This window comes from Rhipicephalus microplus, chromosome 9, assembly GCF_043290135.1.
Source record: "Rhipicephalus microplus isolate Deutch F79 chromosome 9, USDA_Rmic, whole genome shotgun sequence".
NCBI classification, from domain to species: domain Eukaryota; kingdom Metazoa; phylum Arthropoda; class Arachnida; order Ixodida; family Ixodidae; genus Rhipicephalus; species Rhipicephalus microplus.
Genome location: NC_134708.1, coordinates 108,196,391 through 108,215,774, shown reverse-complemented (window position 1 = coordinate 108,215,774; position 19,384 = coordinate 108,196,391).

The following is a 19,384-nucleotide window of genomic DNA, read 5'->3' as shown; positions in this document are numbered from 1 at the left end:
GACATAGGTTGAGGAGCCGTGTGACGTTTCACGAATAAAGCTAGCATTGTCAATATCGTAGAAGATTTGAGGCACAAATAAAGTTTTTTCATTCCATTCCATTCCATTTGAGGCACTGGCTTCTGGGGAGAGCTGTTGTTACACCTGTCGCTGTTGATTAGTGGGCTGCTCTCAAGGTAGTTCTGGTTGCTTAGGCCAGGAATGTCTTTTCTTTTACCGAAATATACACAAGTATCTCCAAATTTCGTTTTGGGGTTCTTTGAATAACTGTAATGGCTCTGACGGTGAGGATGTTCATACGGCGGTTTAGCCAACCTTCCAGAGCCTTTTTACAAAGAAATAAACTGCCCCAACAGCATCGAACCATTAGGTGGACCCTCATGTTTTTGACAATTGATTTGTCAATTGAAGTAAAAAAACATTACCCGAACTGTGCGTGAGCAAATTGAAGAAACTACCTATACTGAGCAAAAATAAAAATCCACTCGTTAGTTGTACAACAAGGACATTAGTGCACGCATGGTTAACAAAAAAAAAAAAAAAAACTGCCTTGAAACTATTATTACGCATGCGCGCGCAAGCATTTCGAATCGGCGCGATTTAGGAAACTCTGCCACCATAGAGGTAGGCCACCCTATCCGTGCGCTACAGCTCCCTTAGACACTAGCGCGAGAGTTCCCTCTAGTGTATATTAGGAAACTCTATGACACCGAACACATAGTACTAGTGTCGATGTCGCAGAGCAGTCTATTTTTCGTTTTTTTCTTCTTAGCTTTTCTACGCTGTTTGACGTTGAAATAAGATTACTTCGATGCAATGGACGCCGTCGAAATTTGGCCAAGAAGACCTATGCATACCAAGGGATCGAATGATGGGCACATCTCGATCTTGAGATTTGATGTCAGTGCTCCTTTAAAGGAACAGTGGCAACTGCAGTTGCTGAGGTTACATATTCTAAATGAAATTATTAAATCTGAAGCGACATACTCAGTTACTATAATAAATTTAGATGCATTAGAAAGGTGTAGCTTCTCCATATCTGTTAGTTGTAATCTTGTAGGATCCGAGTAAAATGTGCTCACAATTCTACTTCCGCGAAAACTGATCGGTGTGCAAGGTTCCATCTCGGGTAAGACAATACAAAACATTTGCAAGGGCTGCATGTATCTAAAAGCAAGGTCGTTAATTACCTGGTGCGCACACGCCCGACCGATATTAAAAGATTTCGCGGGCCACACAAAGATGCACATGCGCTCAATCGTAACTACCGCTATACCGCAAGCGCGCCGCGCATACGATTTTATGGGCGCTCGCAAAACCGCCCCCCCCCCCCCCCCACCCTCCCTGTAGCGCCGCAGCGGCGGTTCGGGAGCTAGACCTGTCACGCCGGTTTTGGAGCACGCGGTGGGCTATGGTGGCTAGAAGGAAAGGTGTCAGCGTCGTCCCGGCTGTGCCTTGAAAAGAGTCGTGCTGGTATTTCATTCGGCCGCGGGGCAGCGCGCAAGTCGCCACCGTGATCAGTCGAGAGCGCTCGCCAACCGGTAGTGCGGCACTTTTAGTCGCTTGCTCGGGTGCTCGCAACGTCTGCGCTTTGCCTATTTGGACTTGTTCGGGATCAATACGTGCCAATGTGACCATGCCACAGTGATGGGTAAACAGCAAAGACACTGCTTTGCAGCTGTATGCAATGCGGGATATGTTTCGGCCAACGTTTTTAGATAGTATCTAAAAACGTTGGTTTCGGCCCGCAAACAAGCGAAGAAAGCGTCTCTTTTTTCTGTTCCCGCCGATGAACGGCGCAAGGCCTGGGAGCGTGCGATTCCTCGCGCTGACAAACCACTGGAGAATAAGTGCGTTGTGTGCGAAGCTCATTTCGACGAAAGATTCATCGTTCGTAGCTACAAGCATGTTATCAATGGGTTCTTAGCAACTTGTGGAAGAGTTGTACCTAAGGAGGGTGGGTTCCTGAGTGAATCAATGGCCGAAGGACTCCGCGTCACTATAACCAGCACCCTTTCCATCCGGCACTATGTCACGAAAACTTTGGGCTATAAATACTTGATGAAGTCTCGCCTCTGCCAAGGTGCGCTTAAAATCTTTTTTGAAATTCTGAAGCAAATGTTTGGCTTGAATGATCACCCTTCGACGACACAATTTTTTATCTGTTTGAATTGCCTCAGTTTTTACAGTTTGGCACAGTCACCCTCCTGTGGAAACATACCTTCTGGAGTTCTGAGCAGCCTATAGTCCGGGAATGCACAATAATTCAATGAAATTGCAGAATAAGATGGATGAGCTGCCCAGCCACGGTGGTCTAGCGGCTAAGGTACTCGGCTGCTGGCCCGCAAGTCGCGGGATCGAATCCCGGCTGCGGCGGCTGCATTTCCGATGGAGGCGGAAATGTTGTAGGCCCGTGTGCTCAGATTTGGGTGCACGTTAAAGAACCCCAGGTGGTCAAAATTTCCGAAGCCCTCCACTACGGCGTCTCTCATAATCATATTGTTGCGGGTTCGCGGCTATGCAGCTATGCGGGCGGTGCGAAGAAGAAGACGACGACGTTTTTGGGCTGTTCGAAAATACACAACGGCTGCCATCTTGACTGCTGGAGTACTTTTCTACTCTAAAGTAGTAAATACATTCGCAACATTTTGGTGGTGGCGCTGGGTACGACGCAAGACGGAACTTCGAAGCGGACGTGTTCTCGACTGCCCGACCATGGCAACAGAAACCAATTCTGCCGCTCCTGTTTCAGCCGCGACTCCGGCGCAGCCTGTACAGCCGGTCGTATTGACGCAACCGCGCGACCCTGGCAACTTCTGCGGCACCGACCATGTTGACGTTGACGACTGGATTCCGAAGTTCGAGCGGTTTGCAGCAGTGTACCGGTGGGACCCTACGATGATGCTCGCCAACGTTGGCTTCTATCTCTGCGGAACAGCTGGCGCGTGGTTCGAGGCTCATGAAGCGGACATAACCAGCTGGGATACTTGCAAACAGAAGCTTCGTGACCTGTTTGGTAAGGCCGTCGGACGCCAGCGGGCCGCTTCTAAAGAACTCTCTGGTCGGGCACAAACTACGACCGAATCATATGTCACCTACATCCTTGACGTTCTCGCCCTTTGCCATCGTGCCGACCCCAACATGTCCGAGGAAGACAAAGTAAGCCATTTACTTAAAGGCATTGCAGATGATGCTTTTAACATACTGGTTTCCAAAGACTGTTCCACCATTGATGACATCATCAAAGAGTGCCGCCGATTCGAAGAGCTGAAGAGTCGCCGGGTCGCCAAGAATTTCTTGCGTCTTCCGAACACGGCCGCTACGTCATCTTGCGAGGACCTTCAGCCGCCATGCAGTCAACCACATAACAACGAGAGTGTGGTTCGCATCGTTCGTAGAGAAATCGAGGCCGCGTCTCCGTCTTTTCTGACCCGCCCATGCTTGTACCCAACCCTGCCGACCTGTCCACAGCATATGCTCGCCGCACTATTAGCACCGCGGAGAAAGCCCGTCAGATTGCCCACCAGCGCCTTTCGGACTCGCAGCTCCGTCAGAAACGTAGCTATGACAGCCACCATCGGGACATCCACTTTAGTCCAGGTGACCTCGTTCTTCTGTGGACTCCGTCGCGACATGTTGGTCTGGCTGAAAAGCTTCTACCCAAGTATTCCGGACCTTATCGTGTGCTACGGCAAGTAACTGATGTTACCTATGAAATAGCACCTCTAAACCCTTCGATACCTTCCACATCTTCCGACATCGTCCACGTCGCTCGCCTCAAGCCGTACATCTCGTCCAACACCTGCTAACAAGCGCCGGGTCGGCGCTTTTCGCCGCCGGAGGTCGATGTTGCGGGTTCGCGGCTATGCAGCTATGCGGGCGGTGCGAAGAAGAAGACGACGACGTTTTTGGGCTGTTCGAAAATACACAACGGCTGCCATCTTGACTGCTGGAGTACTTTTCTACTCTAAAGTAGTAAATACATTCGCAACAATATGGTGGTTTTGGGACGTTAAACCCCACATATCGATAAGCTGGATGAGCTGCTAGATGTGGGGCGCCTCAATGAGGTTCATGAAATTATTGTTGCTTGTGAAGCACTGTCTGACCACACTGATCTCATTGAATGCAAAAGTGACTCCTGCATCACTTATTACGTCAGTGGCTTTGTGGCCCGGAAGATCGTGAAAAAGACGAAGTGCAACGAATGTAGCACGTTGTTGCTTCACTCAGAATTCCAGCTTGCTTCCGGCAGAATCATGCTTTATGTACCCATCCAAGTCCTTAACAGATCGGGTCAAACCTATGGAATATGCATTCACCTATTGCTTCAGTTTCAACAAGTTGAAAAGTGACAGCGTAAGAGCCTTATCGCTTGCCTGTCAGTGAAGAGGTTAAATAAGGTCGGCTGTGATCACCACAGACTGGAAGTGATAGATCAGATAATTAGATTATTTACACTGACCAGAATGCATTTTCTCGTTGCTGGAAAAAATGTGTCCAACCAAAAAAAAAATAGAGAGAGAAAACGTGAAGTTCTTGAAGTTGAGATGTATGATGTAACTGTCATATTGTTATCTCAGCGAACAAGGTTTTATTTTATGTTATTGTGCATTACTCACACTCTGTTGTCTCGTGTGTTCTTTGTTATAGTGGCTGCGCTTCTTAGCAAGATTTTTCACATTGTTTTAAATTTCCCATTAACAACTGTGATGTCACTATCTGGCTGTGTTTCACATATGCAGAAATCAATTTTTTCGTGAACTGGTTTGTGACTGTATCTAAGTTTGCCAATGAAACCTTAATGTCATGTGTGTATGTATGCCCATTGTGTCATCGTATATTTACTGTTCTCTTAAGTAGCCTTATTCACTTGCTTTAGATGTGTTTCATATAACTTGCAGTTTTCTTCAACCTTGATTGTGTTTATTTTTCATGTTGTTTTTTGCTTTCGAGAAAATAATTCTTCTGCTTGTAAAATTAGACCTTGATTGCGCAAGTCATAAAAATAACGGTTGCCGATACCTTTACGTACACTGAGACTTGACGGAGAACACTGCGACATCAAATTTGAAAAGTGCATGGACTTTGTTTTGGTGTCAAGCTCACGGCAAGTCACTTGATTCTTTATCATCTTAGCTTCGTAGCTGATATACTGCGAAGTGAATTGAAAACACTGGTTTTCAGTGCCAATACACCTTTTGCAGCGCGCCGCCAGAATCGTGACAGGTAGACTTTGTTATAATCCGCAGGGTAGCGTCAAATATTTGCAACAAAAATGACTGATACGCGCGAGGAGGGGCATCTCGAAAGCGACCGCAGCGCCGCCGCATTCGGATGAATTCTCGCTCGTTCACCGGCGCGCCGATGCTGACACCTCTCCTTCTGGCCACCATAGGCGGGCCGTACCCGTGCGCTCTTTCCGCGGCTCTTTCATTCAACGGCACATCAGCCGCCGTGGTCGAGCAATGGATAGGGTCAGGGAACATTGGGAGTGGAACATGCCTGTGGCATCCACCCAGGTGTGACCGGTCTTTAGCTGCAGCTGCTGTTCTGAACATGAGTTTAGTGATAGTGTCGACATTGCCAGTCGTTATTCATTCTGGTGGGGTGCCCTGTGCCGGTGTGCGTTTCTGGTGGAGAAGGCGTTTCACCGGCCGACGTGGTGTCAGTTCTTCCGCATCGTTATTTCAGACGCTGCAAAAGGGGTCTCGTTGTCTTGACCCGATCTAAATGTGCCTCATTTGCTTGGCCGCACAAGCCCGAGTTTCGATAGACACAGATGTGCGGGTTTAAAAGCACAGGTCTGTAAAACGTGGGCAATCATTTCTACAGCGACACCACTTATACTGGTGGTATCAAGTCAACGTTATCCAACGGCGTTGATATGAAGTGTGTGAGCGTAAAGTAGGGTCTGTCCATGGCCTCCGCGATCGGCTGCCGGCGGCGCGCCGCCGGCATCAAATCGCGGAGGCCACGGTCTGTCGTTGCCGAGTCCATAGGGTGGTCATAGGGGGCGTTATGTGAAAAAAGTACCTAGAGTGCCTCGATGCGCGCGCCCCCGCTTAGAGTGGTGTCAGTCTTTGTAAGGACCAGTGCCGCCTCCTCGGCCTTAGCCAACGTTTTTTAGAACAATAAAAACGTTGGCCTTAGCGGCGGCATGGCCGCCATTTTGACTCCACTCAGTCACTTCTGCGTGTTCGCTGCGCTCGAATAATTGTGCTGGCGCTCGCTTTTCTCCGGTTTAATGCGCTCGCTACAGTCACCGTAGCGGGTATTGCGTGCCGCAGGGCACTAATCATTGCAAAAATTCTGGAAGCTGTATCGTTTCCTAAGAGACCCAAAATGAAGGCCTTTTCAACAGTGAAAATCAAACATGACAAGTGGCATCCGACAAACAGATCATCCATTCACAGCGTAAGTTTTCAGCCGGTATTCCGCATGCATAATTTGTACCAGCACCAATTTCGTGTAAGCAACAGACACGCTGACGGCTGTATGCTTGATTCTCGTGTGCATGAATCGCGTATTTCACTTCGTAAACATTGCTTGCTGCTCTTGGTTGGTACTGTATATGCCCTTCATTCTTGGTTTCACTATGTGCGATGAGAACTTTATTATTAAATATACATTACACGTGTTTCTTTGCAGATGATATCCTTGTTTTTTTTCGTAATATTCATTTGTGGGAATAAAGCTTTGCGCAGCGGCGGTGTCGTACCCACTGAAGTTTAAAGAGTGTGTGTACGCTCCGGAATCACTATATGATCACGAGAGACGCGGTATACATTGGAGGACTTCGGAAATTTTGAACAGGTGTTTTTATGTAACTTGCACCTAAGTTTAAGAACTCCAGCATTTCATCTCCATCGAAGTGGGGCCACTGCGGCCGGAATTCGATTACCGACCGTTCGAGCGCCCAAACCATTACAAAGCCACACAGGTTCTTTCTTTCTACGACCTTTTCCTCGGTTTAGGTACGCCTTCTATGCTGGTGTGATGACCCTTGTAAGAATGTGTGCAGTTGAAATTTTTTTCATTTTTCCTGTACTTCAAGTTTTCTTTTCGTCCTGTGACCACTGCGAAGCAACTAGTGACAGTACTCAGTGAATTCTGCCATGGAGCGTATAATTTGAATTGCTTCTGGCAGCGCTGCATTAATGCACAAAAATAAATTATTTCTACACTGGATGATAATAGGGGAAACGACAGGCGTGTACGCACGCACACACACACACCGTCAGTATTTAAACTCTTTCAGCACGCATTATTATTTAAGTAAATACTTTAATTATTAATACTGTGAGCTATCAGGGATCATACGCAAGTGCTTATGCAAACTGTACTCGCGAAGCGTCCATACAAAGAAGATGCATAAAGACAAGACGGGGCACCGCTGTGTAGAATGAACACGCTATGTCGCAAAAAAAAAAAAAAAACAAGTCAAGTTGTGCGATGAGAAGATCGTGGAGAAATAGTTAATGCAATAAGAAAGGCGTCCGCCTCAGTGGTACCGTGGGCACGGTGCTCGGTTGCTGACGCGAGGCTCGCGCTTTCGATCTAGGCCACGGCGGTCTCATTTTGAATAACGTGAAACACCAGAGGACACCCATGTACTGTGTCAGTGCAGGCAAAAAAAAAAAAAAAAAAAACTGATTGTCAAAATTGCTGCAGTCCTGCAATCAGGAGTCATTTTAGAACGTAAAAGCCTCAGATAATAATTAACACTAACAAAGAAAGCATATAAACGACACCACCGATATAGATTTAGAATCCCCTCTGTGGTAACCGGCGTAGGGATTTGTTTTCAACATGAAAGAGTCAGCGTCTGCCTCTAGCGCATAAATCATGCGCAAGCCGTCAGCTTACATGAAATATGCGCTCCCTGCATGCATTCAGCAAAATTAACTCTAACAGATGTCAAGCTTCAATAAGAAGAAAAGCTCGCTAGCTTGCACATGTTTCCGGGCGTATCAGGGCACCACACGAGCGTTTCGTAGCGGGCTTCGCATACGGTCGAGTTGTGGTGGGGAGGCGCAATGGTGGCGGTCGTAGCAGACGACGCGGCTGTCCTCACCCTCAGCGGAGCGCGCGGGCATCAAGGCACCCTAAAAGTACCACTCTGCGCAGGCAACACGTGCAGGGTGGCGTTTGAGGGTGATTCTTAAAAGCGAAAGGAAGAGAAAAGTGAGCCCCGTAACTGTCTGCTTCAGTGAGCGACACATCAACAGTAGCTCACAAGGGATGGGGGCGAGGAGGGATAAAAAGGGGCAGGAGTAAAGGTGTAGAAGAGAGAAAGAGACGTGAGGTGGTAAGCCAGAAGAAGCGACAACAAACTGAGGGGATAGGAAAGATGGAAGCAACGGTGACTGGAGTCTGAGCACGGGGCACACTTGCGAGAGCTCTTGTCGGCGCCGGTAGATGTCGTAGAGCAAGTCCAGTCGGTCAGAGCTACACTGTCGTCGAAGGTCGTCGGCGTCAGGAGGTGACGTAGGGCGAGCCCAACCGGTCGGCAAGGAATCCAGCAAGCGAGTCCCAGGGTGGCGTTTCACGTACGTTTTCAACCAACGCCTTGGTTTGACATATCCGGGCTGGAAGCGGCGCGCAAGATCAGACGCGACGCACGTGAATGAAAGTTTAAAGTGCGCATCGCATCTTGGTTCCGGCCCTGGCTTGGCCAAACCAGCAGCCTCCGATGTATTCACTTGCGCAAACAATACAGGGACTAAAGGAAAGGAAGACGCATGCTCAACTGAAAAAACGACCTTGGCCTTATGCTTGCCCAAGCAACGTTTGGCTCGACATGCATGGCCGAACTATCCTCTCATCGCTTCGGCTTGGTCCAAATGGAAGGTTGGCGTGAGAGTGATTTTGGGTAATGGCCTCACACTGGCCGACCTCTGGCTGCCAAAGATAAGCCCAAGGCTGTAGGGCGACCTTGCGGACGCCAGGTGGTGCACAGCTGGATAAAATAAACTTGGCCAATAGTGCAGTTTAGTGACAGCCAACGCTGAATGCTCCAATAAGAAATTTTCACTGACTAGGAAATAATGGGTGCAGTGTAGGGAGAAAAGTGTGCCCAAAGATGTAATGCAGTGCCAGATTGTGGATGGCTCATAGTAACCGGCCAATGTACAAAGCATGGTCCTACAAACAACCACGTTTGGTCGCCTGGGCATTGGGTGCCGACAGTTCTCCTAATTTTCCGACTGTTGACTGAAGCTCTTAAGCCAACTAATAACCACGGAAATTTGTTGCTAATCAGGACCCGACATTTGTGCCACGATTGGTTGGCTGACAATAGCTGTTGCCAAGCGCTGCCCACTTGTTTACTATCCACCATCAACCCGTGGGACAAATTAATTGGGTACAAAGCACACTGTGCCCTCATCGTGGTCTCTTCCGTTTTCAATAATGAACCAACATGCCCAATTTTTAGCCATTCTGCAATGGCCTTCGCCTTGGTCAGTATGCGAAATGCCATATTATACACTGCACGTAAAAATGCGCTTTTTCACAAAGCCACGAGGCATGTGCCCTTCGTCTGGCAAAAAAGTCCTCAAACACGACTTGATCTCAGGGGATTTTATTCTAGCAGGAAGGGGGGGGGGGGGAGAAACGAAGAAGCATGCCTAGCGTCTAGGCAGGCTAAGGTCTAAACATTCTCGGGTGATACTGTGATACTATCAAAACCTTATCAGCCAAGACCTAGCTGCAGGTATCTGGCATCTGCAGCTCAGCATTACTGAGAGCTATTGACGACTGGTTCAGACAGTGCCTGTGTCGTGTACTTGTATCCCGTCTTGCTTGCACTGACTTTCATGAACATGGCCTAAACAAACACGGACAAGAATAACCCAAGGGAACTGGTTGAACAATTGTTTCTAAAGAATCCTAGAGGTCATGTGCTGGTGTTGCTGCACATCCATAGGAGGATTGTTTCTTTATAACAAGTCTGTACTGGGGGCTAGTTCATACGACTTGTCTTGTAATGTGCTGCCAGGAATTACAAGAACAGAAAAAAATGATGGAAAGCTCAGTGTGATGTGCAACCAAATACTTCATTTCGAGGGTCGAAAGTCTAAAGTACAGGCTTGAAAAAGGATGAACAGGAAAGAAGAAAGTCGGCAATCAAGAACTATAGAGGAAAGTAGAAGAAGGCATATCAGCTTCGAAGACTGAAAATGCCACCATTGTGTAGTGCATGTGGTAACACAGTTGCCTTTAAAAGGTAACTTCTTTTTGAGGGAGTGCAATTGAGGGTGTGCTGATGCGCCCTTCACTGGTGGAGAGTGAAATTGGCTGCAGTTCAACCCCCGAAGAAGACTAGTCCATTTGTGTCGAATCATTAGATCGAGCACACACACCCTTTTTGAACACTCCTTACTGAAAGTAAGAAAAGGTGCTCAATGGCTTCCTTCACCATTACACTGACTCTAGTCGGCAGTTGCTTCCTGGAGAGTGTAATTGAAATATTACTAAATTGTAATTGATTTAATTGCTATTATTTTTCTCTATAAACATTCCATCATTTAGATTGAGCTAGTGCGTGCTTTTCACTTCACTTTTCTGCTGCTTTTGGCATGCTGTTTATCACAATTGTTTTTAGAAATTCACGAATGTCAGCTATTTTTTCTTCTATCTGAAAACACTAACAAAGTGCTTCCAGCTAACAAAATGCTTGGTTACTTTAACCGTAATCTTTTCATGGCACAGTCACACTTAAAATTACTTGGCTATAGGACGCTTGTGCAAGTTAAATTTCAATATGCCTGTACCATCTTTGACTCCCCCCAATGTAGTTTCACTAAAGCCCTCTAATAGGGTCAGAACCGTTTCGCTAGATTTATTCTTTTCGAGTACTCTTGTCACACTAGTGATTTATCTCTATTGTCTTAACTGGAGCTAGTTCCTCTTCACTCTCGCTGCAATTCACGCCTATGCCTCTACTACAGATTCCTGCACACCATACCTTGTGACAGCCGGGTGATTTAACTCACTCATCGTACATCCTGAACAGGCCTGCTAAATGCAGTAATTCCACCCCGTACCCGCACCACTACATTCCATCAGCCGTTCTTCATACGAACAGCCCAAGTTTGGAATGGCCTTCCTGGACATGTTGCTGTTGTCCATGATGGAGCCCGCTTCGGATCTACTACTGAACACATAGGCCTGTATTCACAAATGCTCCTTGACTGGAAACTTGACCTCAAGGAGTCCTTGAGGACGGTTTCGCAGTGCGATTTCTGGCACAGAAAATGTTTGGAGGGTCCCTTGAGGGCGAGTTTCGAGACGAGGAACGCTTTTGAATACGGGCCATATTCTAACATATGGAAGTTTTGTTATTGGACCCACCTTTATAAATAGATCTTTCTTTCCATTGTCACCATTTGTATATACATTTCCTATTTTCTTATTTATTGTTAACTATTGTATTTGTTTTTACTTCTAATGCCCACTCCTCATTGTAATGTCCCCCAGGACCCCACTCGAGGTACCAATAGATAGAAAAAATAAATAAACCAGCTTTACAAACTGGAAGCTCACATCATGCCTGCTACAATGGCCTCGTGGTCATGGTGCTCGACTGCCAACCAAAATGTCACAATATCTAATCCCGCCCTTAACGGTTGCATTTTGATGTAAGTGAAATTTTAGAGGCTCGTTTGCATAAATCCATGTGCACATTAAAAGACCATTGGGTTGTCAAAAATTTTCTGAGCCCCCCAGTATGGTGCCGCTCATGATCGTAGTATGGTTTTGGGGTGTAAGACTGCCAACAATTTAATAAAACTCGCTTCGTGTGCCCGCTCAAAATTAGGTCGGTGTTGTACAGAAATTTTGTGCAATACTGTGTTTATTCAGTTGCTAAATTATCTTATTCTGGTCGTCTCTCAAATGCAGCACTTTCCCTATCGTCTTGGCAGAAGGGTGATATACCTCTGAGAAGTGCAGCAACGGAGAAGAAATATTGTCATTCCTTTATATCCTGGGATGAACATCCGATGTGGCCATTGTCATCAAGTCGTACCTGTGCCAGTTCAAGTAGTTGGCCAGCATGGTGTGTCAGCGTCAGGAAAGAATACTGAGCACCCCAATTTCGTTGCCTGAATGTTTGAATTATATACACTGTATGGCATGACAAGAGCTTTTCCACTTTGTGACTTCTTCTAATTACAAGTGCTTAAACTTTCATTGACCGCTCAAACTAGTCTCATAATTTATGCAAGTAGTGGCATGCGATTTGGTAATGAAAAAGAAAGAGGATGTTTGAGCTTTTCCTTCTCAAGTAGAAAGCAATCGAGTAACCAGGCCACGTTCGCATTGCCTTCTAAACTTCTAGCCTGCCTTTACTTCTCGGCAAACACCTCAATAACATCTGTGCATGTAAAATTCGCTGTTCAGACTGCCCGAGAATGCCTATTGCTAGTAAAGTTGTGAAGTGACCACAACGGTCTAAATCTACCATTTGCTTATTGGCTAAGCACACTCTACGCGTCCGTTAGGCAATTTCACCTGTGCAGTTGCAGACATTGTTCATGCTGTTAGTGATGATGATTAGTTATGTCTAAGTGTGAATATAATTATTGGGCATTTAAACCACGAACTCAAAACACAATTAGCATATTTTGATACTCGGTACAATGCTATGCGATTGTGCACTTTTTTTATGCAAACACCTTTCGTACTACTTGATGGGCTCAAGCTTTTTTTCTAAAAGTCTCATGTGCAGGGCATGCATGGCTTTGTGGTAGAACATCTGCTGACCAAGCAGAAGTTCTGTGTTTAATCATGCTTGAACCGCAGATTTTAACTTTTAGACAATGCTGATTTTTCACTCACTTTATATTAAGCTGGGATTTCTGCAATAAATGTAATCACTAAATTTCAGAACTAGCAAGAAATGTATGTGCAACTCTACCCGGATGTGGTGTGCTGAGCGAAATGCACGAAGGGCCAATGACAAAGAGGACAGGACAAGCAGTGTGCGAATAGTGACTTTCGCTGAAAGTGTAAATTTGCATGGCATGTGTGCTGGCTTTAACAATGACCTCTTTGCTTTTGCAGAGGTGTCTCCTACAGAAGATCCATAGGTTGCATGCTTTGGATGAGGCCTCAAGTGCCCTGCATCATTCCCATCACAGAAAGCGTTTGCTTGCTTGCTCTGTTACATTGCTGTTCAGGAAGTTAAGATTGTGATTGCTATGTGTTCATCTGCACAGTCTGCTGTCTTTCATTGGTTATGTTGAAAGGAGTGCAGCTAAATATTTGTTTTTCCAGGTGACACTATAAACAGTGTGAAGAAATAATGGACTCCACTGCAGTGTTGAGGTTTTCATCTTTTGCAAAATGGAATTATGCTTGTCTTTATAAAGCATTGGTATTATCTGGGTTGGTCATAATTTATACCTTTTTGCGAATGTGTTGAGCACTACACGTATTCGGGATAAGTGTAGCTCAGAGGAATATTGGTATATCACAGCTCTTTGCAGCACGGCTTTGCTGTTGCTCTGGAGTGTTAATGACATTTCAATGAGTTTATAATAGAAATGAAGAGTTAATTAATAATGTGTTAAGCATTGTCATCAATTGTTTCTGTTCCTGTCTGGTGCTTTCAGCTCTACAGGACATTAAAACTTGCACTGATTCATAAACTCTGAGAAAGTAGTCACGCATTTGCAAAACTACCCAGTATTTTATTTCAGTGCCAGTAAAATGTTGCCTGCAAGCCTTGTTGATTGCAAGGTTAGTGTGGGTGTTCGAAGACTTGTGGTGATTTGAACAGTGATATCTGTGCTGTTGCAGATGTGTACATTTCTTCTATGGAGAACTCACGAGGTTTGTGCTTCAGACACTGCCATGAAAGTCTTCAGGAGCTTTTTCGTAGCAGTCATTTCCCTATGTGCCCTTTTACAGTTCAGATCGATTCATATTTGATTTGGGTTTGCGATGGCAGTGTGCACATGTTTACTGGCTCCTGCCTTTCATAGTTTATATCGAAACAAATAAAACAAGAGATTTCTTTTTCAACATGTTATCACTTTAAAAGTCTTGACAAAAAACATTGTACTGCATTTCAGTGTCTAAATTTCAGTCAGCACAAAGGAATTGTGCTGGACAATACAAAGCATTGGGTAATTCTCTGTATGTATCAATGCATACTGTGGTATTTACAAGTGTCAAACAGTGGAGGTGTTCATGCAAAATAAGAAAAAAGAACAACAGTCATTCTTGTTACAGCTTGCTTTTATTTTGTTCATTGTGTGGACCTATTATCAACTCTAGTTGTTTATTGCACCCTTGCTATACATTGACTACGTCTCTTCTCTGCTTTACCAAGAGCTGCGTTATGTCATGGGTCAGCACACAGGATTTTCATTGCCATTCATGATCATGCTGCCATGCACCGGATTTCGCAATTGCAGTTCTAAATGCTGTAGCCCTTTTTGATTGCCTCGTGCAGCAGTTCAATCCATCTAGCAAGTGAGACGGGGTTTGCATGCTCTTCCTGCACTCTTTATGCCTCTGCAGGTTCTCAGTCTTCAGCTACACCGGACCAGTACCATACACTTGTGTTCTTGGAGGATCGAGTGCATTCATGCCGGCAGTGCACTTACGTGAGCAAGGACAAGGGGTCCATGACAGCACACCTTCGCAAACACACGGGCGAGCGCCCCTTCCAGTGCCACCTGTGTCCAGCAGCATTCTCTAACAGTTCCAATCTCATCCATCATGTGCGCACCCACACGGGAAAGCGTCCCTTTTCCTGCCCCCACTGCAATGCATCCTTTTCGCAGAAACAGAACCTCATTCGCCATGTGGCTGGCACCCATGCTGGAGAGCGTCCTTTTTCCTGTGCCCACTGCCAGAAGTCCTTTTTGCTGAAACAGCAGCTCATTCGACATGTAGCTTGTTGTCATTCAAAGAAAAAGCCTTAAAGCTAAGGTGCACCCAATCTGTTTTGGGAGGCTTTATTGACTTATTTTTGTTGTGCTTGAAGTACTAATAAAGTTCTTCGAAGGTCGTTTGGGTCGCTGAGTTATTGAGGTTATTGCACTGTGCTGCTTAAAAAAGATCATCCCATCGAGATGAGAATTTCTTCATAAGTGCATTTAGTTGACCTTACAGTTGTGCAACTGGAATGCTCAGCTTGCCTGAATATAGTTAGTAGTGCTCAAGACATGAAAGTAAAGAAAGTGAATTTGTTGGTCTGTGAAGGAGCTCAACCTTGCATTTTGTGTCTCATCAGCGTAACATGATAGTTTCATTGGCTTTTGCAATGGCAAGTGAACACATTTCGCAGGCAAAACAGCACCTCAAGGCAACTATAATTTTATGAGCAAATATGTTTAAATAGAATTAGTTTAAGAATTGTATCTGCACCTGGGTGATTCCACGAGAGATCGACACGGGTCTAAAAGTTGATATTTTAGATTTTATTGAGTATTTTATATTTCGTGCACCTCTCACCAGGTAGCCCGAAAGTCAACTTCGTTTTATTTTGAGCATTTCGAGCAACCATTTTGAGCGCATCTCTTGTTTCACGCAGCCACCACCAAAATACCAGTGAGGGTACTTCAAGCGCATATGCTTTTTCTAGCGTGACCCAACACTTGCATTGGAACATTTTCATGTTTGAGTTTATCTGCAAATATAGACAGATGTTTTGCAACTGAGTTACAGTTTCGAAGATTTCCTCCATTAGAGCTGTGTTATCAGGAGCATAAATGAGCCTTCATGGATACGCATTTGTCACAGTGCTAAAACAGCCTCTCTTCACCAAATGCGGTCACGTTCACTCGCGTTTGAAGCTTATTGCCGCTCTTCCATTCCGATTTCTAGATTTCTCAATTTATCAGCGCATTCTTGAAAAGCTCTGATTTGTACCACGAATATTGTCGCTAAAAACAAAATAATGCAACATGGTTTTCTATATTACTGTATGATGGCCTTCGGTTGTCTATTTACGAGATCTCAAGAAAGAATCGAAGATGGTTTTTTTTATTATTCAATTTTCAGTGGAGTACACTTTTGCCAATATGAGAACGTTGAGGCAATATATAAATATTTACATTTGCCCTACGGCAACAATAATTTATGTACCTAATGAACACACTATATCCTTAAAACATGTCAAGTTTGAAAATGCTGCTTGCATTACTTTCAGAGAAAAAAAATGGGGAATACGTAACTTATTTTAAACTGTCGCAAAATTAGAAATTTTTAAAAGCTATTTTCTTAAGGTCTGCAAACTTGAAACCGTATGAATTCATTCTTCATTAGACATACATTTCAGGTAAAAAATATCTTCCTTGAAACAAAAATATTTGTCTTTTTATAGCATCTGCAATTTTCGAAAATGACAGGTGAGAAATTGGTGCCTCCGTGTTGGTGAAGTTTGATTTTTTTTTTCTCGTAAGTTATGCCATTAATCATAAAACGAAGTTGACTTTCGGGCTACCTGGTGAGAGGTGCACGAAATATAAAATACTCAATGAAATCTAAAATATCAACATTTGGACCCGTGTCGATCTCTCGTGGAATCACCCACCTGTATTTGCACAAAAGGAAATGAAATGATCAAGTTTGCATTTTCCTGTCTTCATCTGACTGAGCATGTGGAAAGATGAATTCAAAGAAAATTAGGGGTACAGGAGCATTGAAGCAAAGAAAGATTTTTGTTTGTGGTATTATGTCATGCTACCGTGTTTTTTACAGTGCTTGCTCAGTGAACATCTGATATTGTGATAAACACAAAGAATGGTTATGCTAAAATAAATGGGAAGACTTGGAATTTGCCTTGTCAGCGCTTTATTGGCAAAATATTTTCTCAATATGTATGCTAACATATATAACTATCAAATTATCATTCGTTTGCATTTAGGTGTAATCTAAACTTAATCCAAATACTCAAGGAAGTGTACATCTGTAATAGTCATTGAGGAGACATCCTGTATAAGTATGCTGCTACAAATAATGCACTAGCAACCATTAACTGTACATCCATTGTATTTTAGCTCGCTAACGTATTGCTTATGACTATGGAGCAGTACTGGATTGAACTGTGCATGTTGTAAGTGCATTTCAGAATAGGTTGGAAATGCATATGTTTAGGGCTGCAGGTAGTAGGCATATCTAGCATTTTCTTGTGTCATGGTGGTCTTTAAATTTTTATGCGATTGCATATACATGCATACTACTTCTTTTAGACAATACAGATATTTCAGATCAAATTTCATGACATCAAGTCGCTGCTGTCTTTGCAAACAAATTCTATACTGAGGTGTAAAAACTTTGGTTCGCCTGACAGTAGATCCACAAAAATTTCTTGACATTTTAATTATTAACTTGATGGAAGTGCTCATATAGAATAGTTGTAGGACATGACAATTTATGGAATGTCTATTTCTTCAAAATCGCAAAAGAGTGTACGTAATTTGATATTGTAATCACTGAAATTTGGGTCCCCATTCTAGGTGATACCAAAGCTGAGCACATCGGGTGTACAGAAAATCGGTCAGCTGTGCCACATCAGACTGGAAGTTCAGATAACGAACTCTGAAATAGGGGCTTCGCAGCAGACTATGGTTAGAAAACACAGTGGTGAAAAAATGAATGCTTATATGCATTTGGTGTGTATTGCTTATTCTTTTTCTTTACGCGCTTCACTTAAGAAAATCGCAATATGCAATATTTATCTCACTATGGAGTCAATGCTTCCTTAGTACAGCCTAAAAGAAGGCAGCAGCCACTGAGGTGCATGTTCTCGCGGACAAGCGAATTAGTTCTTTGCGCTTCTTTCAAGTTAGACAATGCTATGTGAAAGGATTGTCTGATAATAGTACTAATATGTTGGGGGCTTATCAGCTCTGTGATTTTTCTTCTTAAATGTTTCGTTTTTTGCTTTGCACTACCGAGCCTATATCTTATTTTTTAGTTACTGCAATGGCTCTGATGGGGAGAATGTTTGGCCAGTGGCACTTCAGAAAACATTCAGAGTCTACTGGAGCCTCCGTATTATTTTCGCCTGCCTCTCTGTGCCCCCACCCCCCACAAGAGCAAACATAGTCAAAAGAGAATGCATCAGTTACCTGCCTTTTTGCTCTACCGTGACAAACTCACTTGTTGTAGATGCCTTTCCCCCCCTCCCCCCCAGTTAAAAAATCCTGGCGCCGCCCCTGGGTAAAGAAGAGAGAGCTGGAAATGTGCTGGAATTGTGCTTATTAGAAAGTAATACTGATTTCTTTTGAAGGTTGAATTTGATATAATAAAAATAAATGATTTACATAAAAACAATATGCCCAACATTGCACAATATGTGTGTGCACCCTTGTGATTTTTCGAGGAATGTGCCCCTGAAGAGTATTCTCTACTGTTCCTAAATGTCCAAGATCCTTTTCTAACACAAATACGCTCGTCACGGGGAAGTATCGGGGCACTATCATAGTTGTCTCTCAAGAAGTACCCTTTTGTTCGCTTTACTGCCTGTATGTTAGCGCAAACATCTCAACCATAGGCATTCGCAAAGGGGGGGGCAGGGGGGGCCCATAGTTACATAATATGGGGGGGGGGGGGGCGAAAGATAAGCCCCTTACTTGGAATATGTCAGGGGTGGGGGGGCACTTAGACATATCTTCACGCCTTTCGCCGCCGTCTCGTCAAGAGGAATCCTGCGCACGTCAGAGCCGCTGCTATGGCCTCGACTTATCACGAGCAGACGATCGCAGAGGTGCTGCGTGGTTTGGGCAACTATTAGCGCCAACACCGTCGCGAAAAGGCTCCTAGCGGCAGAAAGAAGAGCCAGCGTATGGGTGCAAGCGTTCTTTCTGCCTGTAAGGCCTCTCAGAAAGCGCAGGCAACTGCATACTGATGGGGGGGGGGGGAGTGATTTTTTTTTATTGAAATAGAAAATAAGCGATTAAGTTTTTGTCACCGTTACTTGGCGATGGCTACCCCTTTCCACTTGATTGGTACAAATAAAAAAATCTAAAAAAAATAGCATGTATACATATATACAGTCCTACATGTGTGAGAGCAAAAGTTCTCCTATGGGCAGAACAAACACGTAGACACCACGCTCACTTTTGTCCGCTCAGTAGTCGTCACAAATATTCGTTTCTTCGTAAAACTGTTGCAGCACCTTCATTCCTTTGCCGTTTGTTTTGGATGGCCATGGACCTGGTATTTTATTCAACGCAAATGGCCGCTCGGGATCTAACTTATGCAGTTCCTGTTCTAGTCGCCTTCGATGTGTGCCGTGTTTCGGACAGTCGAGCAAGAGGTGACAGATATCCTCGTCGTCGTGGCTGCATGAAGATGTTGACGATGTTGCACGCTGAATACGAAGTAGGAAGTGCTTTGTGTAAGCTGTTCCGAGTCG